This window comes from Protopterus annectens, chromosome 4.part0 (assembly GCF_019279795.1).
Source record: "Protopterus annectens isolate FY-2018-M chromosome 4.part0, PAN1.0, whole genome shotgun sequence".
NCBI classification, from domain to species: domain Eukaryota; kingdom Metazoa; phylum Chordata; order Ceratodontiformes; family Protopteridae; genus Protopterus; species Protopterus annectens.
In genome coordinates, this window is record NC_056733.1 from 1,663,639,147 (window position 1) to 1,663,658,589 (window position 19,443).

Sequence of the window (19,443 nt, forward strand, 5' to 3'; positions counted from 1 at the left end):
TTGTTTCCCCATTTAAAAACAATCCCAGTTTTTTCCTGGATTTTTTTTCTCAATACACCATCATTCATTAATATATCCCAATTCTTTTGGATTATGGAAACCACACTTTTAGTATCTAGGCTGTATGTGAGAATAAAGCTGTAGGGGCTAATAGTTTGCCTGACAACTGGTAGTTCCGTAATGTGTTCACTGTGTTGGTTCAAGATGGGCAAATAAATTCCCCTTTCCCTTTTTAACTGGACTTCTTCAATTAAGTCCTGAATTAGGGTGACGGGGTAGCGTCTTTTCAAGACTAAATCTCTCATAAAGCCACATTCTTCCTGAAAATTGTGGTCTTTAGTGACCATCCTCACAGCTCTAACTAGTTGGCCCTTTATTACAGATTTCTTTTGTGTAAAGGGGTGACAGCTAGAATACTGCAAGAAAGAGTTAGAATATATGTCCTTGCAAAATATTTTTGCTATAAAACGTGCATTGCTCATGCCTTTAATTAGATCTACATCCAAGTATGCTATTCCATCTTATGCAAAACATGATGAAAATTTGAGGCCTTCTGATGTAGCGTTAAAGAATTCAACCATCTCTTGTGCAACTTGTATGTCCCCCTTAACCAAAATAAATATGTCATCCAAGAAACGTGTGTACAATTGAATTTTCTCTTGGATGTGTGAATTAGACATAACGTACCCCCTCTCCCAAAACGCCATTCCCAAATTGGCCACACTGGCCCCACAATCCTTGCAGGACTGATAAAAAAGGAAGTAACTGAAGAATGGAATAAGAAAGAAACAGTCCTCCAAACACCTATAATGATATAAAGCATAAGACTGGCAAGAAAGATAATTAAACGTTTAGTCAAGTTTGGAAAAGGTAAACCAACCACCCCTGACACTAAAGTTCCCATCGAAACACAATTCAACTCCCACTTTGTGAACTCAATTCTATCCTTAGTATCACAGGACAGTTTCTTCCTCACTATCCCCCCAACACAAATAACACCAATACAAGCTTTACCCTCAAAACAGTTTCCACCACTTCAATCAAAAGCATGCTCTCCAAACTAAAAACCTCATCAACAGCAGCCAACCTACTCCCCAGCTATTTCTTGAAACTCACAGCAGATGCTATTGCTATCCCAGTCAATGCTCCTTATCAGTTACAGATTACCAGCCTCACACCTCAGATAAATAGTACAAGCTGGAGTCTGAACAAAGGCAGGGCTTTCAAACTTAGTTTTCAGTTGAAAATGCCTTTCCCTTTAATATAACACAGTGCCACAAAGAAATAAAGTAAATATGTTCATCTAACTCTTTCTGTTAGTTTTTGATTTTTTCCCTGCACTGTAGTTTCTGTGGAAATGCATGTTTCTTCTGGTGTTACAGCATTTTTACATTGAATACATTGTTTTTCTTGAGGTAGTGCAGTTTTGTCAGGTTCCCCTTCTTTGCTACCTGCTCTGATACTCTGGGAAAGGGGCGGTCTAAAGGGATGTCAGTATCATTAAGAAATTCATTATATCCATCCAATACATCCCCAATCGGGTTGGTAGAACTGTTACTGTTGGAAGGACCAGGAACTTTGGGATAAGCTGTTTTATTCCAGTAGGTGTTGTCATCTCTGGCTATTTTTTTTTATCTTTCCTGAATTTAATAGAAGTCAACTTGGAATCATTCTGTAGAAACACATTGTTGAAGTTGGATTTATGTTTTGGAAAATCTAAATCAGCTACAATTAGGTCAACTAATTTCAAATTTTTTTCCTTGTGGTAACGCATCCACCATTCATTTGCTTTAGCAATTAAACATGTTAGTTCAAGACCAGTTCTATTAAATAGTTCAAACAACTCCATGTGAAATGGATAATTCTCTTGTACACCCTGGGGGGAGTTTCCTAATACATAGCCCTTTCAGGACATGTTGCTATTGTATACTTTCCCCCAAGAAGTATTTATCCTATAGGAGAAATTTATACTTAAATAAAACCTTGTCCAACTCTTTGATCTGTTGTTCAAGGGTTATATATTCACCTTGGGAAGAACGAATATACTGTTTTTCTTCAGGAAATGTGCCACATCAAGCCACTTGTTACTATTACCATTTACACTAAAATTGCATTGTGAAAGGGGTACCAGATTACCAATAGCAAAAAAAAAAATTGTGTCAGCTGCTGGATAAGTAGAGTAAGACTGCCAACAGGACCTGCTAGATTCACATTTGGGGTGTCTTCAAACAGTAGTTCCTACAAATCAAGTGCAAACATACCAGGGCACACTTGAAATGACAACAAATAATCCAAAAAAAAAGGACAAAACATTTGCAGCTGGAAGATAAATATCCAAAAATAAAGTGAAAATGACAAGGTGGCATAAGTCACAGGATTTTTTGGATATTTACGTTCCAGCTCATGTGTTTTGTCCATTTTTTCAACATTTTTGTATTAGTGTGATTCATATAACTAAATGTAAAGGACCTCATTTGCATACACAGTGAGTAAAAGGACCCTTAGCCTATGCCAGTAAGCACCAATTTACAACAGAGTATGGAATTTAGTAGGCAAATTAGTTAGCTGAATGGTATAGAAAAAAGGAATATCCACTGACATACTTTTTAAAAAGAGGTATGCTTATTGACTTTACTTCAAGAAATGATTGTTTAATTGAATTTTAGTGCTTGTGCTTACATGGTCAAATTACTGAAGGGATCGTGGGGGAAGTTAATACATTTTGGTGTCATTTGGGTGCTTGTGCATACATGGACAAATTACTGAAGGGGTTGCTTGTGGAAATGTTTAATCTGGTGTTGTTGAAATGCTTCTGCATACTTGGTCAAACTAATGAAGGGGTCGCTGAGGGAAATATTGCATTTGGAGTCATTGAAGAGCTTGTGCATAGATGGCCAAACTACTGAAGGAGTCACTGGGGGAATTATTTATTTATGTGTCACCGAAGAAGAAAGGAAAAAGAAGGTCTCAAACATAAATGCTTCACACAACATAACACTTACAGTCAGAGACATAGCTGGTCCAAATAGCGCACTGCATCCTGTTGTCAGTCCTATTAACTAGACATGACCTGGAGCTGGTGCTCTTGAAGTGCAAGAGGCATCCAGTCAACCAAGTCTGGTTTCTGCATCACACCCCTACCCCCTGTCCTCAGCTCAGTGGCAAACTACTGAAGTGATTGCTGAGGAAAATAATTTATTTTAGTTCATTTTAGCTTTTTTGCTTACTCAGGCAAACTACTGAAGGGCCAATAGAGGGAATCATTCATTTATGTGTCAGTGAAGTGCTTGTGCATACTTGGAAAATCTACTTATGGGGTTTGCCGGGGGCAAGTTTCTGGATTGCAAAGCAGATATCAGAAACACAGCAACACTTTAACAACAGATGTGTGTACTGCTCGGATATTGGACTATTAATCACAACAATAATTCATTAGCATATGTCTCTTTACACAATTTCTCATTTACATCTCATTATAATTAAGTAAGGCATTGTACATTAGCATTCATGGCCTCTGTAAATCATACCTTAGCGATGTTCACTCACAGACATCAAGGAAACCCCTACCATGTTTCAGCAAATGAGTATGAATATAGGCCTGTAAATTACACCCTTATGTAAATTTATTATGATTTTTTTTGTGTACTGCTGCAGCAAAACAATGTTCCCTGAAGGTTATATGGCTCTCTATACCTCATCTTCTGCATGGTTGCCATATCATCTAGCAGGGTTTAGCTGATGCACGTCAGCAGAGGTAGACCTCTGTTTCAACATCCTTGATCAAAGTCATAAGAAACGCATGACTTTTTGACAACATGTTTGCTCTAAGGGTGTTGATGGAGTACAGAGAATGTCAGAAGGAGTTGCACTGTGTTTTTGTAGACTTAGAGAAAGCATATGACAGGGTGCCTAGAGAGGAGTTGTGGTATTGTATGAGGAAGTCACGAGTGTCAGAGAAGTATGTAAGAGTGGTACAGGATATGTACGAGGGTAGTGTGACAGTGGTGAGGTCTGCGGTGGGAGTGATGGATGCGTTTAAGGTGGAGGTGGGGTTACATCAAGGATCAGCTCTGAGCCCTTTCTTATTTGCAATGGTGATGGACAGGTTGACAGACGAGATCAGAAAGGAGTCCCCGTGGACTATGATGTTTGCAGATGACATTGTGATCTGTAGTGAGAGTAGGGAACTGGTGGAGGAGACCCTGGAGAGATGGAGATATGCTCTAGAGAGAAGAGGAATGAAGGTCAGCAGGACTAAAACAAAATATATGTGTGTGAATGAGAGGGAGGAAAATGAGAGGGAGGATACAGTAATGGTGAAGATGCAAGGAGTAGAGGTGGCTAAGGTGGATGAGTTTAAATACTTGGTGTCAATAGTTCAGAGTAACGGTGAGTGTGGAAGAGAGGTGAAGAAGAGAGTACAGGCAGGATGGAGTGGGTGGAGAAGAGTTTCAGGAGTGATTTTTGACAGACAAGTACCTGTAAGAGTGAAAGGGAAGGTCTGTAAGAGGGTAGTGAGACCAGCTATGTTATATGGGTTGGAGACAGTGGCATTGACAAAAAGGCAGGAGTTTGAGCTGGAAGTGGCAAAGATAAAGATGTTAAGATTTGCACTGGGTGTGACGAGGGTGGACAGGATTAGGAATAAGTATATTAGAGGGTCGGCCCAGGTTGGAAGGTTTGGAGACAAAGCCAGAGAGGCAAGATTACGTTGGTTTGGACATGTGCTGAGGAGGGATGCTGAGTATATTGGGAAAAAGATGCTAAGGATGAAGCTACCAGGTAACAGGAAAAGAGGAAGGCCTAAGATAAGGTTTATGGATGTGGTGAGAGGACATGCAGGTGGTTGGTGTGACAGAGCAAGATGCAGAGGACAGGAAGAAATGGAAACAGGTGATCTGCTGTAGCGACCCCTAATGGGAACAGCCGAAAGAAGATGATGAATGCCCATACTTCAAACTTTAGAACAGGTATATTTCTAATAGTCTTGGCTACAGCCTTCCTGTCAATCTAGTATATATTAGTCTAAAATGTTTTATAGAATCCAAAAGTGCAGCAGAGGTGTTATTTATAAATACAGAAAAGCATGTGTAGTTTTCTTAAACTAAAATACATCTAGTCAGAATAACATTATGTTGTGTACATGATAAACATCTTTCGCAAAAATGTTTGGCAACAATCATTAAATTATGCTGAACAATTACCCTGTATGTGACTTTATAATATCTTTAACAGTGACTGCATGGAGGATAGCAAATTCCCATGACGTGAGTAAAGAAAAAAAATCAGTGTCATCTGCAGAGAGGTACAATTTTTTTCCATAAAAATTAACCTTACAATACATAACGAATGGACACTGACATTTTCTGTTTCATTACTTTAGAATTTTTCACATCATATTTAATATGCATGGCTATTATAATTATACACAACAGTTCTGATAAAATAAATGAAAGCTTAGTCACATTTCTAAGATTTCTGCCACATTATTACAGTAAATGAATGGCATGCAAAATTTCCTTTTCAGAAAGAAATGCTCACTGTTAAGCAGCACGGAGATTCAGGATCTGGACTGTTTTGTAGCCCAATACTACCGGTAAATTATTGAAACAAGCCGCAACTATTTGTCTTCTAATTTCTGAGATTTTTAGACTTTTATAACAGGATGGTGCTTCACATAAGCAAGTGGCAGGATATAACAAGGAGTTCTGCACACTGAAAAGAATACACATTTATTTAGCCAAATGGAGTTTACGTTGTAATTTATATACACAGTGCACAGTAGTTTCTGTTAGTTTTTGATTTTTTCCCTGCACTGTAGTTTCTGTGGAAATGCATGTTTCTTCTGGTGTTACAGCATTTTTTACATTGTATACATTGTTTTTCTTGAGGTAGTGCAGTTTTGTCAGGTTCCCCTTCTTTGCTACCCGCTCTGATACTCTGGGGAAGGGGCGGTCTAAAGGGATGTCAGTATCATTAAGAAATTCATTATATCCATCCAATACATCCCCAATCGGGTTGGTAGAATTGTTACTGTTGGAAGGACCAGGAACTTTGGGATAAGCTGTTTTATTCCAGTAGGTGTTGTCATCTCTGGCTATTTTTTTTATCTTTCCTGAATTTAATAGAAGTCAACTTGGAATCAGTCTGTAGAAACACATTGTTGAAGTTGGATTTATGTTTTGGAAAATCTAAATCAGCTACAATTAGGTCAACTAATTTCAATTTTTTTTCCTTGTGGTAACGCATCCACCATTAATTTTCTTTAGCAATTAAACATGTTAGTTCAAGACCAGTTCTATTAAATAGTTCAAACAACTCCATTTGAAATGGATAATTCTCTTGTACACCCTGGGGGGAGTTTCCTAATACATAGCCCTTTCAGGACATGTTGCTATTGTATACTTTCCCCCAAGAAGTATTTATCCTGTAGGAGAAATTTATACTTAAATAAAACCTTGTCCAACTCTTTGATCTGTTGTTCAAGGGTTATATATTCACCTTGGGAAGAACAAATATATTGTTTTTCTTCAGGAAAATTTGCCACATCAAGCCACTTGTTACTATTACCATTTACACTAAAATTGCATTGTGAAAGGGGTACCAGATTGCCAATAGCATTGTTGTTACCTTGGTGGTGCGATCCAGTTGTCTTTTAAATGAGGCTCAGGAGATACACTACCTGTATTACAATTGCCTCCATTGAACTGAGAAAAAAAATTGTGTCAGCTGCTGGATAAGTAGAGTAAGACTGCCAACAGGACCTGCTAGATTCACATTTGGGGTGTCTTCAAACAGTAGTTCCTACAAATCAAGTGCAAACATACCAGGGCACACTTGAAATGACAACAAATAATCCAAAAAAAAAGGACAAAACATTTGGAGCTGGAAGATAAATATCCAAAAATAAAGTGAAAATGACAAGGTGGCATAAGTCACAGGATTTTTTGGATATTTACGTTCCAGCTCATGTGTTTTGTCCATTTTTTCGACATTTTTGTATTAGTGTGATTCATATAACTAAATGTAAAGGACCTCATTTGCATACACAGTGAGTAAAAGGACCCTTAGCCTATGCCAGTAAGCACCAATTTACAGCAGAGTATGGAATTTAGTAGGCAAATTATTTAGCTGAATGGTATAGAAAAAAGGAATATCCACTGACATACTTTTTAAAAAGAGGTATGCTTATTGACTTTACTTCAAGAAATGATTGTTTAATTGAATGTTAGTGCTTGTGCTTACATGGTCAAATTACTGAAGGGATCGTGGGGGAAGTTAATACATTTTGGTGTCATTTGGGTGCTTGTGCATACATGGACAAATTACTGAAGGGGTTGCTTGTGGAAATGTTTAATCTGGTGTTGTTGAAATGCTTCTGCATACTTGGTCAAACTAATGAAGGGGTCGATGAGGGAAATATTGCATTTGGAGTCATTGAAGAGCTTGTGCATAGATGGCCAAACTACTGAGGGAGTCACTGGGGGAATTATTTATTTATGTGTCACCGAAGAAGAAAGGAAAAAGAAGGTCTCAAACATAAATGCTTCACACAACATAACACTTACAGTCAGAGACATAGCTGGTCCAAATAGCGCACTGCATCCTGTTGTCAGTCCTATTAACTAGACATGACCTGGAGCTGGTGCTCTTGAAGTGCAAGAGGCATCCAGTCAACCAAGTCTGGTTTCTGCATCACACCCCTACCCCCTGTCCTCAGCTCAGTGGCAAACTACTGAAGTGATTGCTGAGGAAAATAATTTATTTTAGTTCATTTTAGCTTTTTTGCTTACTCAGGCAAACTACTGAAGGGGCCAATAGAGGGAATCATTCATTTATGTGTCAGTGAAGTGCTTGTGCATACTTGGAAAATCTACTTATGGGGTTTGCCGGGGGCAAGTTTCTGGATTGCAAAGCAGATATCAGAAACACAGCAACACTTTTAACAACAGATGTGTGTACTGCTCGGATATTGGACTATTAATCACAACAATAATTCATTAGCATATGTCTCTTTACACAATTTCTCATTTACATCTCATTATAATTAAGTAAGGCATTGTACATTAGCATTCATGGCCTCTGTAAATCATACCTTAGCGATGTTCACTCACAGACATCAAGGAAACCCCTACCATGTTTCAGCAAATGAGTATGAATATAGGCCTGTAAATTACACCCTTATGTAAATTTATTATGATTTTTTTTGTGTACTGCTGCAGCAAAACAATGTTCCCTGAAGGTTATATGGCTCTCTATACCTCATCTTCTGCATGGTTGCCATATCATCTAGCAGGGTTTAGCTGATGCACGTCAGCAGAGGTAGACCTCTGTTTCAACATCCTTGATCAAAGTCATAAGAAACGCATGACTTTTGACAACATGTTTGCTCTAAGGGTGTTGATGGAGTACAGAGAATGTCAGAAGGAGTTGCATTGTGTTTTGTAGACTTAGAAAAAGCATATGACAGGGTGCCTAGAGAGGAGTTGTGGTATTGTATGAGGAAGTCACGAGTGTCAGAGAAGTATGTAAGAGTGGTACAGGATATGTACGAGGGTAGTGTGACAGTGGTGAGGTCTGCGGTGGGAGTGATGGATGCGTTTAAGGTGGAGGTGGGGTTACATCAAGGATCAGCTCTGAGCCCTTTCTTATTTGCAATGGTGATGGACAGGTTGACAGACGAGATCAGAAAGGAGTCCCCGTGGACTATGATGTTTGCAGATGACATTGTGATCTGTAGTGAGAGTAGGGAACTGGTGGAGGAGACCCTGGAGAGATGGAGATATGCTCTAGAGAGAAGAGGAATGAAGGTCAGCAGGACTAAAACAAAATATATGTGTGTGAATGAGAGGGAGGATACAGTAATGGTGAAGATGCAAGGAGTAGAGGTGGCGAAGGTGGATGAGTTTAAATACTTGGTGTCAATAGTTCAGAGTAACGGTGAGTGTGGAAGAGAGGTGAAGAAGAGAGTACAGGCAGGATGGAGTGGGTGGAGAAGAGTTTCAGGAGTGATTTTTGACAGACAAGTACCTGTAAGAGTGAAAGGGAAGGTCTGTAAGAGGGTAGTGAGACCAGCTATGTTATATGGGTTGGAGACAGTGGCATTGACAAAAAGGCAGGAGTTTGAGCTGGAAGTGGCAAAGATAAAGATGTTAAGATTTGCACTGGGTGTGACGAGGGTGGACAGGATTAGGAATAAGTATATTAGAGGGTCGGCCCAGGTTGGAAGGTTTGGAGACAAAGCCAGAGAGGCAAGATTACGTTGGTTTGGACATGTGCTGAGGAGGGATGCTGAGTATATTGGGAAAAAGATGCTAAGGATGAAGCTACCAGGTAACAGGAAAAGAGGAAGGCCTAAGATAAGGTTTATGGATGTGGTGAGAGAGGACATGCAGGTGGTTGGTGTGACAGAGCAAGATGCAGAGGACAGGAAGAAATGGAAACAGGTGATCTGCTGTAGCGACCCCTAATGGGAACAGCCGAAAGAAGATGATGAATGCCCATACTTCAAACTTTAGAACAGGTATATTTCTAATAGTCTTGGCTACAGCCTTCCTGTCAATCTAGTATATATTAGTCTAAAATGTTTTATAGAATCCAAAAAGTGCAGCAGAGGTGTTATTTATAAATACAGAAAAGCATGTGTAGTTTTCTTAAACTAAAATACATCTAGTCAGAATAACATTATGTTGTGTACATGATAAACATCTTTCGCAAAAATGTTTGGCAACAATCATTAAATTATGCTGAACAATTACCCTGTATGTGACTTTATAATGTCTTTAACAGTGACTGCATGGAGGATAGCAAATTCCCATGACGTGAGTAAAGAAAAAAAATCAGTGTCATCTGCAGAGAGGTACAATTTGTTTTCCATAAAAATTAACCTTACAATACATAACGAATGGACACTGACATTTTCTGTTTCATTACTTTAGAATTTTTCACATCATATTTAATATGCATGGCTATTATAATTATACACAACAGTTCTGATAAAATAAATGAAAGCTTAGTCACATTTCTAAGATTTCTGCCACATTATTACAGTAAATGAATGGCATGCAAAATTTCCTTTTCAGAAAGAAATGCTCACTGTTAAGCAGCACGGAGATTCAGGATCTGGACTGTTTTGTAGCCCAATACTACCGGTAAATTATTGAAACAAGCCGCAACTATTTGTCTTCTAATTTCTGAGATTTTTAGACTTTTATAACAGGATGGTGCTTCACATAAGCAAGTGGCAGGATATAACAAGGAGTTCTGCACACTGAAAAGAATACACATTTATTTAGCCAAATGGAGTTTACGTTGTAAATATTTTAGTCACTAGTGGACTTTACTAACTCAAATGGCTTTTCTAAGTTTGTTGTCTCTTTCAGTATGTGCATATTTTAGAAATAATAACACTTTCTTGGGGATTTGTGTTTAAGGTTAAGGAATGTGAGGGTGTGATGGGAGTCTTAGGATTGTGGAGCAATCAGGGAGTTTAGGTTTAGGTACACAGGGGGAGTTTTACTGGAGAATTTGGCTTAGGAAGTGGGTTGTCAAGTTTAGGGTTAGGGAGTGATCAGAAAATTTAAGTTTAGGGAATGAAGAGAATCCTTGTAGTTAGGAAATGATTGGGCAATTTAGGTTTCGAGTGTAGAAGGGGGCTTTATGGTTGGTGTCCTGGTTCTTAGAGGGTTTAGTAGGAAATGGTTATGGCAGGATTAGAAAAGTTGAAGTCACTACATTTGGAATTTTAGGTTGTTTGATTGATTTACTCTGTTTTATGTAGGTTGAGATTCAAGGAAATCTATATTAATGAAAGGGGGTTTTCTTAATGCTATAGATCCTATATGAATATATGCATATAGAAAGAGAGTAAACAAAGAAAAAGATCATCTTTATAAGTCCCCATAAAAACTTTAATAATAAGGCTGGAACAAAGGCATGTTTTATTCAAATGAGCTTTTCCAATGCATAAACCCACAGAATAAAACAAATTCTATTTAAATAACCTAATCATGAGCATACCTGACACACTCCACTGATGATAAAAACACATATCTTAAAACATCACAAAATACAGTTAAGAAAAAGAGAAATCAGTGAAAACATAGAGACAGTAAATAGGCATGTCCTTGGAAAATAAAAAAAAATAATTATGCAGATGTGTATATAAACATGTAGCTATCCACTCAAGTAATGCGTTCATATAGACATAAGCAGATATGTATACATGTATGTGTGTCTGGCAGCTAAGGATATGAGGGAAGAGACTAAAGAAAGGATAATACAAAAAATGAGAAGTTGGAAATCCTGACTATGGATATGAATACTAAGATGCACACAGTAAAAATATTTCTGGTCCCTTTAATACTGTCTACAGGTTCAGCATATTTTGGTCAATGAGAGGAGAAGCTGTGGACCATAATTAGTTCATAGGTTCATAGGTTCATAGGTTGGTACTAGGCTATTGGCCCTAGGGCCTGTACAAGCCTAGACATAACAATTCCCTGGCTATTTCTTCCCACACTATTTACTTCCTGGACCTCTGTCTAGCAGGGCAACTGACATGATCCCCAGGGTGAATTTCCTTTCTCCCATCCAATCGTCAAGGTTCCTTTTGAAGAGGGCCAAAGAGGCGCTCTGCTTGACATGTATGGGCAGTCTATTCCAGTGTCTGGAGAGTCTCTGGGTCAGGAACCTATCCCTCCAGCATGTTTTGTTTATTGTGATGACAAAGTTTAGATCCCTGGAGCATGTGGCTCTGAGGGATTGGGATTTCCTTAAGTGTAGCATGTCCAACAGCTCTGGGTTTGACATGGCCTTGTATGTTAAGCAGAGATCACCTCTGAGTAGACGATATGTGACAGAGTATAGCTGGAGTATTTTAAGGCGGTCAGCATAGGACACCTGCTTTAGGCCTGTGATTATTTTAGTGAGATATTTCTGTGGCCTTTCCAATTGTTGCAGGTGTCTTGAGAGATACATACCAAATGGGGTGTTGTATTCTATAATGGGTCTAATGAGGGTTGAGAACAGTGGGACAATGACCTCCTTTTTTCTGGATGAAAAGCCCTTAGTGATGAGGTGTGCCACATAGAAGGATTTCCTGACTGTTGTCGTGATGTGGTTATCAAAGGTGAGACTACTGTCCACCTGTGTCCCTAAGTCTCTTATCACACTTTGTAAAGTATCCACATCATTTGGAGATTCAATAATGGCTCCCAGTTTGCAGTCATCTAAAAACTTTGTTAGCCAGGGTCTCTTAGTATTGGCCTGTACTTCAGAGAAGTAGATGCCAAACAAGAGTGGTCCCATTACTGAACCCTGAGGTACTCGACTTGTCACTTGTCTGGAGCTGGATTTGGAGTCAGCTACTTTTACAGTGTGGATTCTGTCAGTAAGCCAGTTGGCAACCCATTGAGTGATGTAGGGATTAATGCCCAGCTTAGTAAGTTTATCTATATTCCAAAGTGGGGGATGGTTTCAAAGGCCTTGATGAGGTCCACATAGGCTGTGTGGACTGCCTTACCCTCATCCATGGCTCTGGAGACTGATTCAAAGAAGTCAATCAGGTTTAGGAGACAAGATCAGCCCTTCACGAACCCAAACTGGGTGGAGTCCAGTGTTTGAAGGTTGCCAATATCTTTGTTTATAAGTTCCATGATAATACGTTCCATGGTCTTGCAGATCAGGCTCATCAGACAGATGGGGTGGTAGTTCCAGGGATCCAAAGTGGATCCCCCTTGTGGAGTGGGATAACTGTAGCTGTGTGCCACTCAGTGGGCATGAAGCCTGAGGTGAGGCTATGATTAAACATGACACTTAGTTGAGGTGCCAGTTCATTTTGTAGTTCATGTAGTACACAGCCCGGGATGTCATCTGGTCTCATGGATGCTGTATTCTTAGCTTTGGAGAGTGCGTTTTTTACCTGTGTGGCCATTATTACCAGAATTTAGCAATCTTCCAGTATTGAGATGGGCCATATAGGGGGTGAGAGGAGGGGTGAAGTTGACACTGAATTGATCTGCCAGGATATTGGCAATATCCTTTGGATCAGTATATTTAATGCTATTCTGTTGTAGCTCAGAGCAGATCTGAGCATTGCCATTTAGATTCTTGACATAGTTATAGAATGCTTTGTGGTTGTCTTTGGAATTTTGGCAATTTTATTTTCGTAACTAGCTTTGGAGGATTTTATGAGGGATGTCAGCTTCTTACTGAGGCTGGTAAGGGAGTTTTTTGCATCCTGGGATTTTCCTCTTTTCTGCAACAGTTTCTTTCTTTTGTTGTAAAGTTTGTTTATGGCAGGGGACCACCAGATTGGCTTCATTTTTTTAGAGGAGAGCATCTTGGTTCTATATGGGATGGCATGATTCATGCATGAGTGGATGTGCTCATACAGTGCCTTAGTGTAGGACTCAGCAGTTAAACTTTCAGTTCCTGTCTGCATGGGTTTCATGACGTTTGTCACTTCTGACTTGAGTAGCATGAAGTTGGCTTTGGAGAAGTTTTTTTATGGAGGTTTCCTTACTGGGGGGTGGGGGTGGGATGTGGATGTTAAGGGTGATTAGCTTTTGCTCTGCCCTGACCAACAAGGGGGTGACCATAGGTGTGGAGCATCGATTTCCCATGTTGGCAATGACTAAGTCTAGAATATTGGAGACCCTTGTGGGACAATGGATTAGCTGATCCAGAGCATTGAAATTTATAAATTCCAAGAACCATTGGGCAAAGGTGTTGATACACGAGTAGTTTTCCCAGTTAATGGCAGGGTAGCTGAAGTCACCCAGTATTAGGGTGTTTGGTTGTACTTTAATATTTTCCATTATGTTCAGAAATGTGTAGTGAGAATCTTGGGGCATGGTGGGGGATCTGTAGCAAGCTACAATTTGGATTGCAGTCTTACCTAGTGTTAGTTGCACCTGGAGAATTTCAGATGCATTGTGTTGGGCAACTAGCCTGGTGGTGTGAATATCCTTGGTGACTATGGAAACTCCTCCACCTTTAGTGTTTCGATCCTGGTTTGGTGGCCGAAAAGTGCAGTAAGAGTTGTAGCCTGGTATTGCAGGGTTCTCTCTGGAGCCTTGAACCAGGTCTCAGTTACTGCACAGATATCAATGTTCTCCATTTTTAGGAGTACCTCAAGAGAGTGCATTTTTAGGTTTAGACTTCTAGCATTGAGTAGCATTACTTTCAAATTTTGCATGCTTGTACCTATTATGGTGGTGGTTTTGTCCTTTGAACTTTGTCTAAAAAAGGCACTATAGGGGTGGCAAGAGCCTTAGCCAGTAACCTGAATTCCAGGGGTGACAGATGCAGACCATCTCTGGCAAAGCATCGTGGTCTGTTGATCATGTCATCCCAGGCAGACAGATACTGGATCCCCTTTGAATGACACCAGAAGCTTAGCCAATTGTTGAAGTCAATCATTTTGTCCTTATATTATGGTATCATTCTGGGCAAAGGCAGGATGCTACTCCGAGCTAGGGACATCCCTGCCTGGGCCTCTTGATCCGAGAGCTCTTTCATGTCGCTTTTCATGTAGTCTAGGGAGGTACATCTCAAGTCATTTACTGCAACATGGACAATGACAGAGTCATATTTGTACTTGTTATGGAGTGACTTGAGTGCATGTGTTATGTGGCAGATCCTGGCACCCGACAGGCAGCTGATTCTAATTTTCTCCTTGTTCAGCCTGGTGAGTGGGATATCAGCATGCCTGACTATAGAGTCACCTATGACTAAAGTGTTAGGTACATTGTCTTGCCTTAGGGGCTGTTGCTGGGTGGCACACCGGTGTTGTGAGCTATGTGACACTTTGGTTGTGATTGGTGTTTGTTTGCATTTCAGATTCAGAGGTCCTTGTTGCTTGGGCAGGTTGCAGTTAAGGGTCTCTGCATATGTGGATTTAGTGTTGCTATGTGTGGGTGTTGGTGGCATTGGTTTAGAAGGACTATATTTTGCTTCAGGTGTAGTGCGGGTGTTAACCTTCTCCTCTTGACTGTCTAGTACAATCTTGGGTGGAGAGATTTTTGCTTCCAGTTTGGCTATGTAAGTGCATCTCTCACAGGTTGTAGTGTTGGGTGGTAGGAGGAGATAGTTGTCTGTGTACATGAGACAATTGCTGCATTGCTCCAGTATGCCCAGATTCACCAGGGGGGACAGGAGAAATCACTGGAAGCTGACCCTTGGACGTGCTGGTTTGGTGCTATTTTGTAAAGTACAGGAGTTGTTTTCCCTTACCTTAGCAAGCTACTTTACAGTTATAGGCTGTTTAGTGCCTATAGGTTAATAGGTTCATAGATTAGTACTAAGCTAACTGCCCTTGTGAGCCATTTTAAGCCAAGCCAATTATCCCTTGTGAGACTCAAACCCTAAAACTTGTGTTTGTAAGGCAACCACCTTAACCATTAGGCCACCCTCCCAACCCCTTATTAATTTCTCCTTATTAACAAGGAGAGTAGACTGCTAATATCAGTTTAAGGCTTCATAGTGCTTTCCAGCAGATATTAGAGCAAGTGCTAGTCACATGGATGCTTAAAGGTAAGATGAAAAAATATTGTTTATCCTAAACACTGCAGTGTGCACTAGATAAGTTAGATGTGAAAGTAGGTAACTTAAGTTTTACCTGTCTAAAGAGTTAAGTTTTAGTGGGGAGTCACTATTTTTAAAGCATCAAGATAGATGAAAGGGGGTGGTCAGATTTGTATTCTGGTACTATGGAATACAATAGGATGGCCAATAAATTTAAATAGTTGAAGCGGAGTGATTTCAGAAAATGATAATTTTGTGCTTACTCACACAAGCCAGTGAAAGCAGAGAGGAAATGAGATATATGGTCAAATTAACATAAGAGGCAGGCAACAAGAAAGACAGTGCTATTTAAGGACAGAATAGTAACAGGTTGGAGGGTGGGAAAAAAATTCTGCCTGACTCACAAGAGACAGAGCTGTGTTCTCTTTTGAAGTTTTAATATGCAGTTAAAAGCAGACTACAAGAATAACACAAGGTAAAGGAAACAAACCACAATATTCAAAATATAAAAAGGCAATAAAGTAATACAAAATACAACAAATAAAAAACAAACTAACCTTTCCTTCACAGCAAAGTGTAGCAGAGTCTGGGTGAGCCTTTCCTAGTAAAGCTCTGAAATGTTTTATTTTGGACCTTAAATAGAATATTTAATTCCTAGCTCCACCCCCTCAGTTCACAAATGATTAACATTAAGTGACCTCTCCTATCTTATGTACGAGTCCTTAATTGTTCAGCTCTAATTTCTACCTGACTCACAAGAGACAGAGATGTGGTCTCTTTTGAAGTTTTAATATGCAGTTAAAAGCAGAATACAAGTAAAACACAAGGTAAAGAAAACAAATCACAGTATTCAAAATATAAAAAGGCAATAAAGTAATACAAAATACAACAAATAAAAAGCAAACTGACCTTTCCTTCACAGCAAGGTGTAACAGAGTCTGGCTGAGCCTTTCCTAGTAAAGCTCTGAAATGTTCTATTTTACCCCATAAATAGAAGGTTTAATTCCTAGCTCCACCCCCTCAGTTCACAGAAGATTAACCTTAAGTGACCTCTTCTATCTTATGTATGAGTAAACAATTGATGGATTTTATTTGGGATGGAAAATGGGAAAGAATTAAGTGGGATAAGTTGTTTTTTTCCCAAATAACAAGGCGGTTTTGGATTGCCAAGTTTGAAGGGCTAATTTAGTGCTACACATTTAAGGCTCATATACATAACACAAACAGAAAACTTTAAATCAGTGTGATACAAAATCATATTAAAACATGGAACAGTTCACAAAATAAGGCAAAAACAGAATTTTGAGTACAGGCACTCAAGGAGTCTAGTAACAACCACACAGAATATTATATTTACAAAGCAGCAGAAAATATTTTGAGACCTAAGCCAGTACAGTAAGGGAAGAGGAGATTTTACTAATAGGGTTGAATGCAAGTAGGAGTGCAGAAAATATGCAAGGGGGTGGAATTTACAAAGGAAGCAAGGTACTGGGAACAAATAACTAGAGAAGAAAAAAATATAGAGTAGCATAAGGTCAAGCAGCAGTTTGGACTTCTGGTTGGAGACTGCCTTCCCTACCAGGGACTGACTGAATACATGCAGATTACCGTACAGCAGAAGGATTGATATTTCAGGGAAAGTAGAACTTGAGTAATCTATGTTATTTTAAATGGAATAATATTTAAGGTAGAAACTATATTTGTATAATGCATGAAAAAAATATTTGTAAAGATTTGTTTTCGGTTTCATAACTGAATGTGTATTCATGTCAGTGTGCAATATGGATATTAATAAAGATATTAAAAAATCCTCAACTGCATACAGAACCACAAATCATCTGATGCATCACTACATCAATATACAATTTGAAAAATGTAAATGAACATATAGAGCAATGTTAACAATTTATAATTTCTCTTTCTAATAAAGTTGTTTCTGGGTGTCAGATTTATTTTGCATATCAGAAACTACTCATTCAAGTCTGATAAAGAAAAAAATGGGCATTATTATGATTTTTGTTATGTTCAAATAAAATAAAGTGCATGGTATTCCCTGTGACAATGAATGCCACTTTATTGGATCAATATTTTCCTTTTTAAAAAAAGACAGGAAATTTGTCCCACAGAAAGTACCACAAAAGCATGCAGCTAATAGAAAACACCATCACTACTGTAAGTTATAAGGGATCTACTTTAAATAATCAAATTACCACTTTGTCAAATCACAGAAGATCAAGACCATGTTGCTGAAAACTTAAATCAACGAACTCCTGGAACGTCGTATTCTACCCCTGGGAAACTAACCACTTGGTCACCAATAATCAAAATACAAACCAAAGCAAATTATATCTACCAAAGTTGGGGGCTCCCCCCCCAACTAAATATACCAACTCCAAAATTGTACTACAGTTGAGAAAAGGGCAAAGTTCACCATGGTGGCCCAGTTGTAGAATACGATGTTCCGGGAGTTTGTTGAATTAAGTTTTCGGCAAAGTCATCTTGGTCTTCTGAGATTCAACAGAGTGGTAATTCAATTATTTAAAGTTGATCTTTGTACTTTTATATAACCTGAACCAATTTAGGGCCATAATATCTAGAAAAAAAATCTTTGATCAAGAGGTACACTGATCAGCTAGATGTGATGGTGCATGTATGTGTTGGTTTGTTTTTGTGTGTATGGGGGTAAAGGGGTATGTGTGTGTGTGTGTGTGCGTGTGTGTGTGTGTGTGTGTGTGTGTGTGTGTGTGTGTGTGTGTGTGTGTGTGTGTGTGTGTGTGTGTGTGTGTGTGTGTGCCTAAGTCTGTCTTGTTTAGTTGTAGTGTTACAGAAAGGAACTTTTAAGGTAAGGTATAGTGAATGTGCATACCCATATTAGTAATGCATGCTAACCCAGGCTCTAACCCTGTCCATGCACCTAATGCTAACCTTATACTGTACCTAAAAAACACTGCCAGTATTATAGATAAAGATGGGCTTTATGTTTTAGAGAGATTTTAGTCTAAAGTTCACAAAAGGAAATTCCATTTGTAATCTTTTGCAGGGTCATTGCTTAGAAGTTTCAGTAATATAAATTTCAAACTTAGTTTGTCTTCAGTATTATATACATGCAATCATTTATACTAGAGCCACAGACACACACACACACACACACACATATATATATATATATATATATATATATATAAGGTTAAGTTCTTTGCCTAACCTGCATAAGGTACAAGGTTCGATTCTTACCTCTGACCAATGTCTACATGAAGTTTGCATGTTCTCTCTGAGTAGGATTACCACCTGTCCCACTTTGCGAGGGACAGTCCCTCTTTGGACAGTTGTGTCCTGACAAAAAATATTAAAAATGGCAAATGTCCTGAGATTGTAGGACATAATTATGTCCCATATTTTATGTAATAGTTGCATAAAATAGTTATTTCTGTATCTAAAATACCTAAACGTTACAAGAAACAGAATAAGCAGCTAAACTGCTACAAGAATAAGCTTTTATTTAGGCAAAAAAGTAAAGTTCTATCCTTTGTACTGACTGTGGGTATGTGTCGGCCTGTAAAATCTGATGTGTGTCCCGAAAATGTCCCACTTTGGACATTTGAAAAGGTGGCAACCCTATCTCTGAGTCTCTCTGGGGTTCCCAGCATCTCCCACCTCAGAAAAAACTTGCTGAATTTTTCTACCTCAAACTCACCCAAGAAGGGAGCTGCGGGCAGCAGCACAGACTCTTGATGTTGCCCTAGGGTAGAAGAGTTGTATAGACCAACTGCTTTGGACATCAGCTGTGGTATGCAGTATCCTCAAGATAGAAGAACATGGATCACAGACTGCATGGTGGATTAGGGCTAACCTCAAGATGGTGTAAAAATTGTCTCTAGGTGATTCAGTCATATTGACTAGTGCTGCCAATTGGGC